Consider the following 12,696-nt stretch of genomic DNA (forward strand, 5'->3'; position numbering starts at 1 on the left):
ACACAAATTTAAATTGCAAAGTCTGTAAGATTGCTCTGGGGAGCTCTATTTGGTCATGTCTACTTCAGTGATGAACCTAGGGAAATTGGTAATGCAGTATTTTTGTGACCTCAAAAAGAACCTTTCACCTACCATTTCTTCATTTTCTACAGTAGATAGGCTTATGGCAACTTATCAGCCAAATGTATTGCATATTTAAGTGCAAGGCCTCTTTCTTAACAATATATCAAATAATGCCTGTGACTTCGATGGCCTGAAGTGTGAAAATGCCACAGTTTTCTATTTATAAAAAATTGTATGAAATCTTTTTTCAGAGTGCTAATTACAAATACGGTGAACTTGTTGCCATAGTTTGTCTTCGGATGCATAGTAAGTAGTTGATGTGCCACTTCTATTTTCTTTGAGGTAATAGATCACTAAGAAATTAACTTAGTGCGAAAATCACCATTTATTCAATAAACTTACTTGGCAAAAGTTATTTCAAGTTACAAGATGTAACGTAACAGTTGTTTGTTGATGACATTGTTCTTAAAGTAAGCATAAAGAACTAGTTCCAATGATGAGAGTTAGCTAGTGACCACAATTTTTTGACAGGTCATAATTTCGTATGATTAATATTGCAAATAAAAGCTGATATTACATATTCAAAATATAATAATTGGTATTTTGAATCTACAAAATGATTTTTTTAAAGATTTATTATTTATTTGAGAGAGAGAGAACACGAATGGGGAGGGACAGAAGGAGAGGGAGAAAGAATCTCAAGTGGACTCTGAGCTGAGTGTGGAGGCTGACATGGGGCTCAATCTCATGACCCTGAGATCACGACCTGAGCAAAAACTGAGAGTCAGACACCCAACCAACTGCTTCACCCAGGAGCCCCCAAAATGATTGTTTCTTATATCCAATATTTTGTAGTCCAATCTTGTGAATCAATTAGGAATTTAAATATATAGTGCCATTATTTAAGGTTACCAACTATTTGTATAGGAATAATTTACTTAAGGATATTTTTCAGTAATATGAAGCCAAATGCCTTGATAGACTGAATTGTTCTAATTAAATAACTAATTAATGAAATTTACCCTTTTTGGCCAGACTGACTTAATTATAGACACGGCCATACTCATATGGAAATCAGAAATATTTAGTGTTTGGAGTGAGGGGAGAGATAGGACATACAATAATTAAATAATATTCCAAAGACATAATTTTTTAAGTTTTTATTTTAATCACCCAGTGTTCATCACGACAAGTGCACTCCTTAATCCCCATCACCTATTTCACCCATCTCCTGACTCACCTTCCCTCTGGTAACCATCAGTTTGTTCTCTGTAGTTAAAAGTCTGTTTCTTGGTTTCCCTCTCTCTCTTTTCCTTTTGCTCGTTTGTTTTGTTTCTTAAATTCCATGTATAAGTGAAATCATATGGTATTTGTCTTTCTCTGACTGACTTATTTCACTTAGCATAATACACTCTACTTCCATCTGTGTTGTTGCAAATGGCAAGATTTCATTCTTTTTATGGCTGTATAATATTCCATTATCTCTTTCTCCTCTCTCTCTCTCACACACACACACACACACACACACACCACACCACACCACATGTTCGTCATCAATCAATGGACACTGGGGCTCTTCCTATAATTTGGTTATTGAAAATAATGCTGCTACAAACATAGGGGTGAATGTATCCCTGTGTATTACTTCTTTGGTATTCTTTGGGTAAATACCCAGTAGTGTTGTTGCTGGATCATAGGGTAGTTTTATTTTTAACTTTTTGAGGAATCTCCATTATGCTTTCCAGAATGGGGCACTGGTTTGCATTCCCACCAACAGTGCAAGGGGGTCATTTTTTTTCTCCACATCCTCACTAACACCTGTTGTTTCTTGTGTTTTTGATTTTGGCCATTCTGACAGGTGTGAGGTGATATCTCATTGCAGTTTTGATTTGCATATGCCTGCTGATCAGTGATGATGAGCATATTTTCAAGTGTTTTTTGGCCATCTGGATGTCTTCTTTGGATAAATGATTACTCGTGTCTTCTGCCCATTTTTAATTGGATTGTTTTTTGAGTCTTGAGTTTTATGTTTTTATATATTTTGGATGCTAACCCTTTATCAGATATGTCATTTGCAAATATCTTCTCACATTCCATAGGTTACCTTTTAGTTTTGTTGATTGTTTCCTTCAATGTGCAGAAGCTTTTTATTTTGAGGTAGTTCCAAAAGTTTATTTTTACATCTGTTTCCCTTACCACAGGAGACATATCTAGAAAAAAAGTGCTAGAGCCAATGTCAGAGAAGTGTTCTTTCCTAGGATTTTTATGGTTTCAAGTCTCACATTTAGGTCTTTAGTCCAATTTAATTTATTTTTTAATGTGGTATAAGAAAGCGGTCCAGTTTCAATCTTTTGCATGTTGCTGCTCAGTTTTCCCAGCATGATTTGTTGAAGATACCGTCTTTTTTTCCATTGGGTATTCTTGCTTCCTTTGTTGAAGACTAATTGACCATATAATTGTGGGTTTATGTCTGGGTTTTCTATTCTGTTCCATTTATCAATGTGTTTATTTCTGTGTCAGTTCCATACTATTATGATTACTACAGCTTTGTGATATAACTTGAAGTCCAGAATTTTGACTTGAAGTCCAGCTTTGCTTTGCTTTTTCAAGATTGCTTTGGCTATTTGAGGTCTTTTCTGGTTTCATGCAAATTTTAGGATTGTTTGTTCTAGTTCTGGAAAAAATGCTGTTGGTATTTTGTTAAGAATTGCATTAAATTTGTACATTGCTTTTGGTAATATAGACATTTTAACAATTTTTTTTCTTTCAATGCGTGAACATGGAAGTGTTTCATAGTTCTCAGAGTACAGGTCTTTCACCTCTTTGCTTAGGTTTATTTATAGGATCTTATTGTTTTTGGTGCAATTGTAAGTGGGATTGATTCCTTAATTTCTCCTGCTGTAACTTCATTATTGGTGTATAGAAATGCAACAGATGTCTGTACATTGATTTTGTATCCTGTGACTTTACTGAATTCTTTTATCAGTTCTAGCAGTTTCTTGGTGGGATCTTTCAGGTTTTCTATATGGAGTATTTTGCCATCTGCAAGTAGTAAAGTTTTATTTCTTCCTGACTGATTCTGATGCATTTTATTTGTTTTGTTGTCTGATTGCTGTGGCTAGGACTTCCAGCACTATGTTGAATAAAATTGATGAGAGTAGACATCCTTGTCTTTCCTAATGTTAGGGGAAAGTCTCTCAGATTTCCCCAATGAAGATGATGTTAGCTGTGGGTTTTTCATAGATGGCCTTTATTATGTTGAGGTATGTTCCTAGACCTACTTTGCTGAGGTGCATGTTGAACTTTGTCAAATGCTTTTTCTGCATCTATTGAAATGATCATTTAGTTCTTATCCTTCTCTTATTGATTTGATGTATCAAGTTGGTTCATTTCCAAATATTGAACCACCATTGAATCCAAGGAATAAATCCCACTTGACTGTGGTGAGTGATTTTTTAAATGTTGTTGGCTTCAATTCACTAGTATTTTGTTGAAGATTTTTTGCACTGATTTTCATCAGAGATACTGGCCTGTAGTCCTCTTTTTTTGTTGTGTCTTTTTCTGGTTTTGGTATTGGAGTAACGCTGGCCTCATAGAATGAATTTGGAAATTTTCCTTCCTTTTCTATTTTTTGGGTATAGTTTGAAAAGAATAGATATTAATTCTTCTTTAAATGTTTGGTAGAATTTGACTTTGAAGCCATCTGATCCTAGACTTTTCTTTGTTGGGAGTCTGTTGATTATTGATTCAATTTCTTTGTTAGTTTTCAGTCTGTTCAAATGTTCCATTTCTTCCTCTTTCAGTTTTGATACGTTACTGTGTTTCTAGGAATTTACCCATTTCTTCCAAGTTGTTTAATTTGTTGGCATATAATTTTTCATAACCCTCTCTTATAATTGTTTGTATTTCTATGGTGTTTTTTTGTTATTTCTTCTCTCTCATTTGTGATTTTATTTATTTGGGTTCTTTCTCCCTTTATTTTTAATTCATAATTATGGTTAGAAGTTGATTGATTTTATTGATTTTTTTTCAAAGAAACAGCTCTTGGTTTCATTGATCTGTTTTATTAGGTGTTTTTTGTGGTTGATTTTTTGTTTTTGTTTCTATATCATTTATTTCTCCTCTAATCTTTCTTATTTCATTCCTTCTGTGGTTTTAGGTTTTGTTTGTTGTTTTCATTCTAGCTCCTTTAGGTGCATGGTTAGGTTCTTTGAGATTTTTCTTGCTCCTTGAGGTAGGCCTGTATTGCTATAAACTTCCCTCATGAACAGCTTTTGCTGCATCACAAAGGTTGTGTACTGTTGTGTTTTCATTTTCATTTATTTCCATGCACTTTTCTTATTTCTTCTTTTATTCCCTAGTTGACCTACTAATTGTTTAGTAGCGTCTTACCTAACCTCCATGTATTTGTGGTCTTTCCAGATTTTTTTTCTTGTGGATGACTTCTAGTTTCATAGTTCTGTGGTCAGAAAAAGATGCATGGTATGACTTCAATCGTCTTGAATTTGTTGAGGTTGTTTTGTGGGCTAATATGTGATCTACTCTGGAGAATGTTTCATGTGCCCTTGAAAAGAATATGTATTCTGTTGTTTTTGGATAGAATTCTCTGACTATATCTATTAAATCCATCTGTTCCAGTGTGTCATTCAAAACCATTTTTCCTTGTTGATTTTCTGTTTAGATGATCCATCCATTGAGGTAAGTGGGGTGTTAAAGTCCCCTACTATGATTGTATTATTGTCAATTAGTTCCTTTATGTTTGTCTTAGCTATTTTATGAATTTGGGTACTCTTACGTTGGGTGCATAAATATTTACAATTATATATTCTTGTTGGATTCCCCCTTTTATGATTATGCAGTGTTCTTCTTTGTCTCTTATTACAAGTCTTTGCTTTAAAGTCTATTTTGTCCAATATAAGTATCTCTACTCTGGCTTTCTTTTGATATCCATTTGCATGATAGATGTTTCTCCATCCCCTCACTTTCAATCTGCATGTCTTTAGGTCTAAAATGAGCATCTAGTAGGCAGCCTATAGATAGGTCTTGGTTCTTTATCTATTCTGTCACTCTATGCCTTTTGATTGGACCATTTCGTCCAGCTACATTCAAAGTAATGATTGATAGATATGTATTCATTGCCTTTTTATGACTCGTTTTGTTGTTGTTTCTGAAGATTTTCTCTGATCCTTTCTTGTCTTTTCTCTTTCATAATTTGCCGGTTTTCTTTATGGATATATTTGGATTTTTTTTTTGTTTATTCTTTGCCTATTTATTAGCGTTTTTTGATTTGTGGTTACCATTAGGTTTGTATATAATATCTTTTGCATATAGCAGATTTGTTTTCCCTGTATAGTTCCCTGTGTGCTAGTTTATCTCTCACCGTTCTTCACAACTTTGCCTCTCTCCTCACCACAGTGGCTCCAATCTGTTTCTCTCTCAAGCTGCACCTTCACACTTCCTACCTTCTTTGATGTGGCCTCTTCTCTACTTTTAGTTGTGGAATTTGTTCTGCCAGTCTTCAGATCAATTTCTAGTTATCTAGTTGTATTCATAGGATGAGGTGAGCCTAGGGTCTTCCTACTTCACTGCCATCTTTCCCTCTCCCATATTTTTTTTTAAATAAAAAAGATTCTTTAGGTTTATGGCACTATCAATACGGGAACATTTTTAGTGCCTGGCCAAATTACATCAGATCCTAAAAGCTTAAAGCTGACTCCCTTTCTAGAGACTTGATCTTGGCTGAATACTAAACAGGAGTGAGGTTATCAGGAAGTTACATACTTCTCCCCCCAAACTTGGACACAGTCTGTCACCAATGACTGACTCATAGCAGTTACAGTAAGCCACACCCTGTTGCCTCAAGGGACCAACTCTGTGGTGAAATTCATGCTCCAGAGCTTCCTGTAGGATCATCCACAGCTATAGATTCTGAGACACATTTTTATATTGTTCCTTTTTCCTTGAGAATATTCCCTCAATAAACCATGCGTAACAAATTTATTTTTCAAGTTTTGCCTCTAGGGAACACAATCTGAAATAATCAATTATTACAGCAAATAAAATAAAATTTGCTCAATGTGTCTCATTCTGAATGCATATAATATTTCTTTCTTATGAATAGTGATTCTGAAAATAGTGAGTTTGAGTTTACGTACAAAACTGGCTTGCATTTTCCCTGGATTTGTTGTTACTAACCTCTCAGTATAATTCACTCATCTTGTGTTTTGACATTGTTTTTGTCTTTCCATTGAGCAAAGAATAAGAGCAGGTGGGCCTATTTAATGTTTTCTTCTAATGACATCATTAAAGAAACCAAAAGCGAAGAGCTGAAACATTTTTAGAAGGAGCGTGGCACACATTCTTTATTCTTATAAGTATTGAAATAACATCCTTTATAAACTTATAATAACAGTATCAAAAATAGATTTTCCTCTATTAGGAATCCTTACTTCTTATTAGTCACAAGTATTCCTCTTCAAAGCCAGAAGTCTGCAAACCATAATATAGAGAATCTCATGAATATAAAAGAATTACATCAACAGCATCCTTGACAGTTCTTCATACTTGTTCCATTTAAAGTTTCCAGTGATATAAAAGGATCTCACTATTCCTTTATTTAGAGTTTTATGCTAAGAATATAGGTTTAGAATCAGACTAGAAGTGAGTTCTGATTCTCTCCTTTTTAATATATGAGACTGATGAAGTTAATTAAGTGTGCCTCCTTTTTTAAGTTTTCAGAAGGGAGAAAATAATAGTACATGTGTTAGGCTGAAAAGTAAGTCCCCAAAATATCTATTTCTAAATCCTCAGAAGGCTTAAATATTACCTTACATGGCAAAAGGGAGTTTGCAGATGTGATTAAGTTACTAAGTAAGCTAAAATAAGGGAGAATCTTGTGATGGGGAAGTCATCCTGTACTACTGTGTGGGCCCTAAATGTAATCACAAATGCCCTTATAAAAGAGAGACAAAGGGGGATTTGACCACAGGAGATGATAAGGCTGGATGACTATAAAAGCAAAGGATGGAGTTATGTGTTTTGAAGGAGGAAGGGGCCATAAGCCAAGGAATGCAAGCAGTCATGAGAAGCCAAAGAAAGTAGTGAAACTGATTTTGAGTCTGACTTCCACAACTATGAGAATAAATCTGGGTTGTTTACAGTCAGTGAGGTTGTGGTAATTTGTTACAATGGCAGCAGGAAACTGATAGAGTGCCCACCTATTTTTAAGTTAGACTTAAATAACGTAATGTACATGTAGACCAAGAGCCATGCCTGGGGAAGTATGAGAGGGAAATGTGTTAGAGGGAAAAGTCTACACTTCATTCAGCATGACAAAACTTTGGATATCTGTTGCCCAGAGAGTTGTCTTTCAACACTGAGCCCATCAGAACAGGTCCTTCCGCCACCACTGATGCAAGAGGGCATCTGCACAAGAAAATAATAACTCAGAGGTGAAATGAAATGCTCAGCTGCAAGTGTTTCAAAAAATCATAGAGATGTATTCAATCGTCATGTTTATACATAAACCTATGCATGAGACCATAAAGAAGGACACAACACAAGATCACATTAAAAAGTGCATGGTGGCTAGTGTTGTTACTCTGGACCTCATGTATACTCTTTAAGCTGATCAATCTAGTCTTAGTTAAAGCATGCTTTCACTGAGCTAGGGTCAAATGGGTTACATGTATCAAATAAAGACATATATTTATAAATAAATAAATAAAACCATATATAAACTTTCAAAGAAGTGAATGTTAATAAATGAATGTCATTAATGTTAATACTATTAATTATTAATATGTTTATATGTATTTTTGTCTTTCCTTTGTACCGCCTCCCTTACTGAACAAAAGAAAAAATAACAGGACAATTATACAGTGTTTCTTAGTACAGGTAAAATTATTAGCCGTGTCAAATCTGCCCTATTTATGTTGTCTAGGATACACTTACGTCATTTCTCTGAAGAAAGAACGAAACTGAATGCACCCACTCTTAGTTCTTTGTCTATTTAACAACATCTGACCTATAGATTCAGTGGGTACTAAGATATGATGACATCAGTAAGAATTTAGATTCTTGTAATTTGTAGTAACAAACTGTTAGTAACCCATACTTTCACAATGGAAGTTTAAATTTCTAAGTTGTAAAATATTCTAAGTACCTAGAGATAGAAAGGGACAAGGAGGAAGCAGAAAGTCAACATTTGTTACCTAAAATAAATCTAATATTTATAACTACAGCTGAGCTTTTAAATCCTTCAAAAAACGAAAAAGTCACATATTAAAACTGGGAAATATTATTGCTTTCATTTTAAATACACATGAGCATATAGATTCTGAGGAGAAAGTGAATTAGGAAACGTCATCATAAGCAAGCTACATATGAGCACTCCCAACCTACTTAAAAGCAAACGAGGATAATTTGCATTCTCTGTCAGTCTAGCTCAGTGTGTCGCTGGGCCTGTCTCAGCAGTGGCAGTCATGGAGGAGCACCATTTAGACGCAACATTTACTTTGGCACAGGTTTGGTTCCACACTCAGGTTTTCCTCCAGATGGGCTATCTCCACGCACACATAGGTTTGCCTCTTAATTCAACTACTGAAATTAGGGACAATCTCTGCAAGAGCACTTGGGCAATAAGAGAGCCAGCAGGAGCAGAAGTGGGTATCAGCAAGCCTTTTCCCTTCTCACTTGCTTCTGAGTGCCTGGATACTTTGCAAAGAACCTGCCTTACTTTGCAGCCGAGTTCTGACAAACGTAGCTGCGGAATAAATTATGTCTGCCATGGCTGTTGTATCAGCGCTCGTCCTCTGGTTTGTTAAGAATTTGTGATGAGATATCAAAGAATATGCATGGGTTATATATTTTTAAAAGATTGATTTATTTATTTGAGAGAGAGAGAGCTGGGGGCGGTGCAGAAGGAGAGAGAGAAAGAAAATCCCAATCAGATTCTCCACGGAGCAAAGAATATGCATGGATTACTAAGAGGCATCGAATACCCAACTGAGTTTCTTGAGGTGCAATACCTGAATTGATTAAAGTCAATGTCCTTATTTTATACTTTTGAAAGAAACCTGGGGCGCCTGGGTGGCTCAGTCAGTTAAGCATCCCACTTGGTTTTGGCTCAGGTTGTGAACTCCGGTCGTGAATCTTGGATCTTGAGATGGAGCCCCAAGTCCAGCTCCACGCTCTGTGAGAAGCCTGCTTGAGGGCATCTCTCCCTCCCCTGCTGCCCCTCCCTCTCGTGCTCCTTCTCTCTGAAATAAATAATTCAATCTTAAAAAAAAAAAAAAGAAAGAAAGAAAGAAAGAAACCTTTAGGGCGAGAATGAACATATCATTGGATTTTGGAGGGGATAGACTGAGCCCTCAGTGTATCAAGTCCTGAAAAGATGAAGGATTGTAATGTATTAAGATTGCTATCCAGAAGGATAAGATAAACAAATGGTGATGAAAATAATAATATAGAGTAATTCATGGTTAGATAATAAGCAATTGCTATAGAAAATATTGCTCTGAGTTTAGGACTATGAGAGACTAGTCTGGATTAGCGTCTGCAGTAGGCAAAATGATGGCCACCCAAAACTATTCCACTCCTAATTCTAAACCTGTAAATAGGTTATGTCACCTGGCAAAGGAGAATTAAGTTTGCTAATCAGATAACTGCAAAAATAAGAACATTATCCTGGATTCTCCAAGTGGATGAAATGTAATCACAAGGATCATTTAAAGTGAAATTGTGAAATCAGAGTCAGAGAGATTTCAAAGACCTGCCATGCTGGCTTTGAAGATGGAAAGGGGGCCACACACCAAGGACACAGCCAGTCTCTGGGAGCTGGAAAAGGCAACTCAGTGACTTCTCCCCAGACCTTCCAGAGGGAACACAGACCCATGGAGATTTTTTTTTTTGGTCTATTAATACCATTTCAAATTTCTGACCTTCAGAACAGTAAGATATTAAATTTGTGTTAAGTCGCTAAATTTGTGGCAATTTGGTACAGCAGCAATGAGTAGCACAGAGCTAGCAGAGTAGTTTTCTAGCACAGAGTCCTAGAATAAGTACGCTGTAAAGAAGTTTGAATGCCCCATGTAAATTTGGTTATAACAAGAATTTTAGGTGATTACAGATTTTGTATAAAGATATCCTGAGAAATAAGGTGTGAAAATGTAGGTTGGATCCCTTGAAAGTAAAGCTAGGAAACTTAGGTGTCTCTTAGGTGGTACGGGGAACTAGAAGATATCCTACTTACACTATCCTCTATGGATATTTTTTTCTGAAGACCAACCTGCTTTCATATCTTTTTTTTTTCCCCTTAGTGTAATCCATGTAATCTTGCCTGCTCCCTGTGCTCTAACATTTTAAGTCAATTGTTATTTTTTTCCTTGGTCCTCCATGGAAAATCTTTAGTTTCTACCACTTACAAGATACAGAGAAAGAAGTAAGCTTAAACAAACAAACAAAAACAACAACAAAATCCCCTCTATATGCATTAACAATTATTATGTGNAGAGAAGGAAGTAAGCTTAAACAAACAAACAAAAACAACAACAAAATCCCCTCTATATGCATTAACAATTATTATGTGTATAGCACAATAACCCAACACATTGGAATCATACACACATAGTTATTATTAATGCATGTGGGTTGTTTTTTAAAAGCCTACTTCTTTTCCTATATCCTCCAGAATTGAGGTGGGAAAATAAGGGATCATGTGGATGATAATGGAAGATCTTTTAGTATAGTACAGGTTAAAAACAAGTATTTCACTAAGTTTTGCATAGATTCGTTGGCATTTGTATAGACAATACAAACATTGGTGTTTACAATTAATCTATGTAGCAATTCATAAGATACAAAGTGTTTTTATATTTACTCATTTAATTCTCAAGGCAACCTGAAAAGTTGCGTGTTGTTGTGACCATCTCCATAGATGGGAAAAGTTTCATACTGCTACCAAGCACCTGAGCAGGATTCAAATCTGACTATCCTGTCTTTAACCCTCTACTCTCATAAACTGTTCTACAATCTCTGCAGTGCCATCCTGTAGCTATTTGCTTCTTGGAGACTAGAAGGATAAAGTTTATGGCGAGGAATCATGGATGAACACGTAGTGGAGGGGTAGACATTTTGGCCCTGGCAACTTACCTGCCCTTCCTGGTTTTTCACTTATTTCTCTTTGCCTCAATTTGCCACCTGGGGTCTCCCCCAAGAACTGAGTGTGTGTGTGTGTGTGTCTCTGTGTGTGTGTGTATGAGCATGCGCCCTGCTGGGGGGGAAAAAAAGAATATTCCAAATAGGATAAGTACTATACCTATGGATGGATTCCAGATTGTTCACACTTTAGAATACATTTATTTCTTACTGGGGCACTTGATGAATTACCAGGATTTTGTAAAGGGCTGGAATAAAATCAGTATTATTTCTTGGGGCTAATTTTTATTCAAATATTTGATATAAAAAAATTAATTTATCTGGAAACTTCTACAATTTTCATATTGAAGTATATTGTGGAATATAATACAACATTTTTAAAAAGATTTTATTTATTTATTAGAGGAAGAGAGCACAAGTAGGCAGAGCAGCAGGCAGAGGGAGAGGGAGAAGCAGGCTGTCCACTGAGCAGAGAGCTAGATGCAGGGCTTGATCCCAGGACCCTGAGATCATGACCTGAGCTGAAGAAGGCAGACCTTTAACCAACTGAGCCACCCAGGCTCCCCATACAATACATTTTTACTATTTATTTAAATGATAAAACATGAAAGTTTAAAAAAATTGTCACTCACAATGGGCTATTTCAGTTTATATCCCCAACTATTCAGGGATAAAGTTTATTATTCCTCAGATCATAGGTTTTTCCCTATGGAAAAGTTGGCAAGATATTTGTACTTTATACTTCATGATGTATTTTATTACATTATTGTTATTTCAATACAATATTATTATTTACATACTCTTTAATTTAATACTTATAATAAAATGATGAAATACATGTGAAGAATTTACTATAATGATTGGTACATAATCTTCAAAAACAAGTATCTATTATTGTAACCATTATTGAGGATAGTCTGTGAGATCTATATTAATACCCTCCTGCTATATTGTAACTGTGTAGGAAAGAGATGGAATTATTGCATGGAACTAAACTCTCAATGGAAACTGATGCTGTATCTTTCTTTTTTTAAAAAAAATTGTACTCCTTATGAAAAAAACAATTGTACTTCTTATGTATAAAACAATGTACATTCCACAGCTGTTGTTAAGTAATAATTTTTGGATGAATCATGATTTTACATAATATGCATATAATTCACGAAGTTGGAAGAGAGAATATTTCTAGTTAAAACAAATCTTGAGCCTATCTCTATCTCCAACGGAGTACAGCGAGGCCCGTTTTACCTTGAGAAGTGAAGTGCACTTTACATTACTTAAAATAATGTACTCACACTCAGTATTTTTTTTAAGATTTTATTTTTTTATTTCAGAGAGAGAAAGAGAGCGAGAGCATGAGCATGAGGAGGGGAGGGTCAGAGGGAGAAGCAGACTTCCCTCACTGATCAGGGAGCCCGACGCAGGACTCGACCCTGGGACTCCAAGATTATGACCTGAGCTGATGGCAGGCCCTTA

This window comes from Ailuropoda melanoleuca, chromosome 11, assembly GCF_002007445.2.
Source record: "Ailuropoda melanoleuca isolate Jingjing chromosome 11, ASM200744v2, whole genome shotgun sequence".
In the NCBI taxonomy this organism is placed as follows: domain Eukaryota; kingdom Metazoa; phylum Chordata; class Mammalia; order Carnivora; family Ursidae; genus Ailuropoda; species Ailuropoda melanoleuca.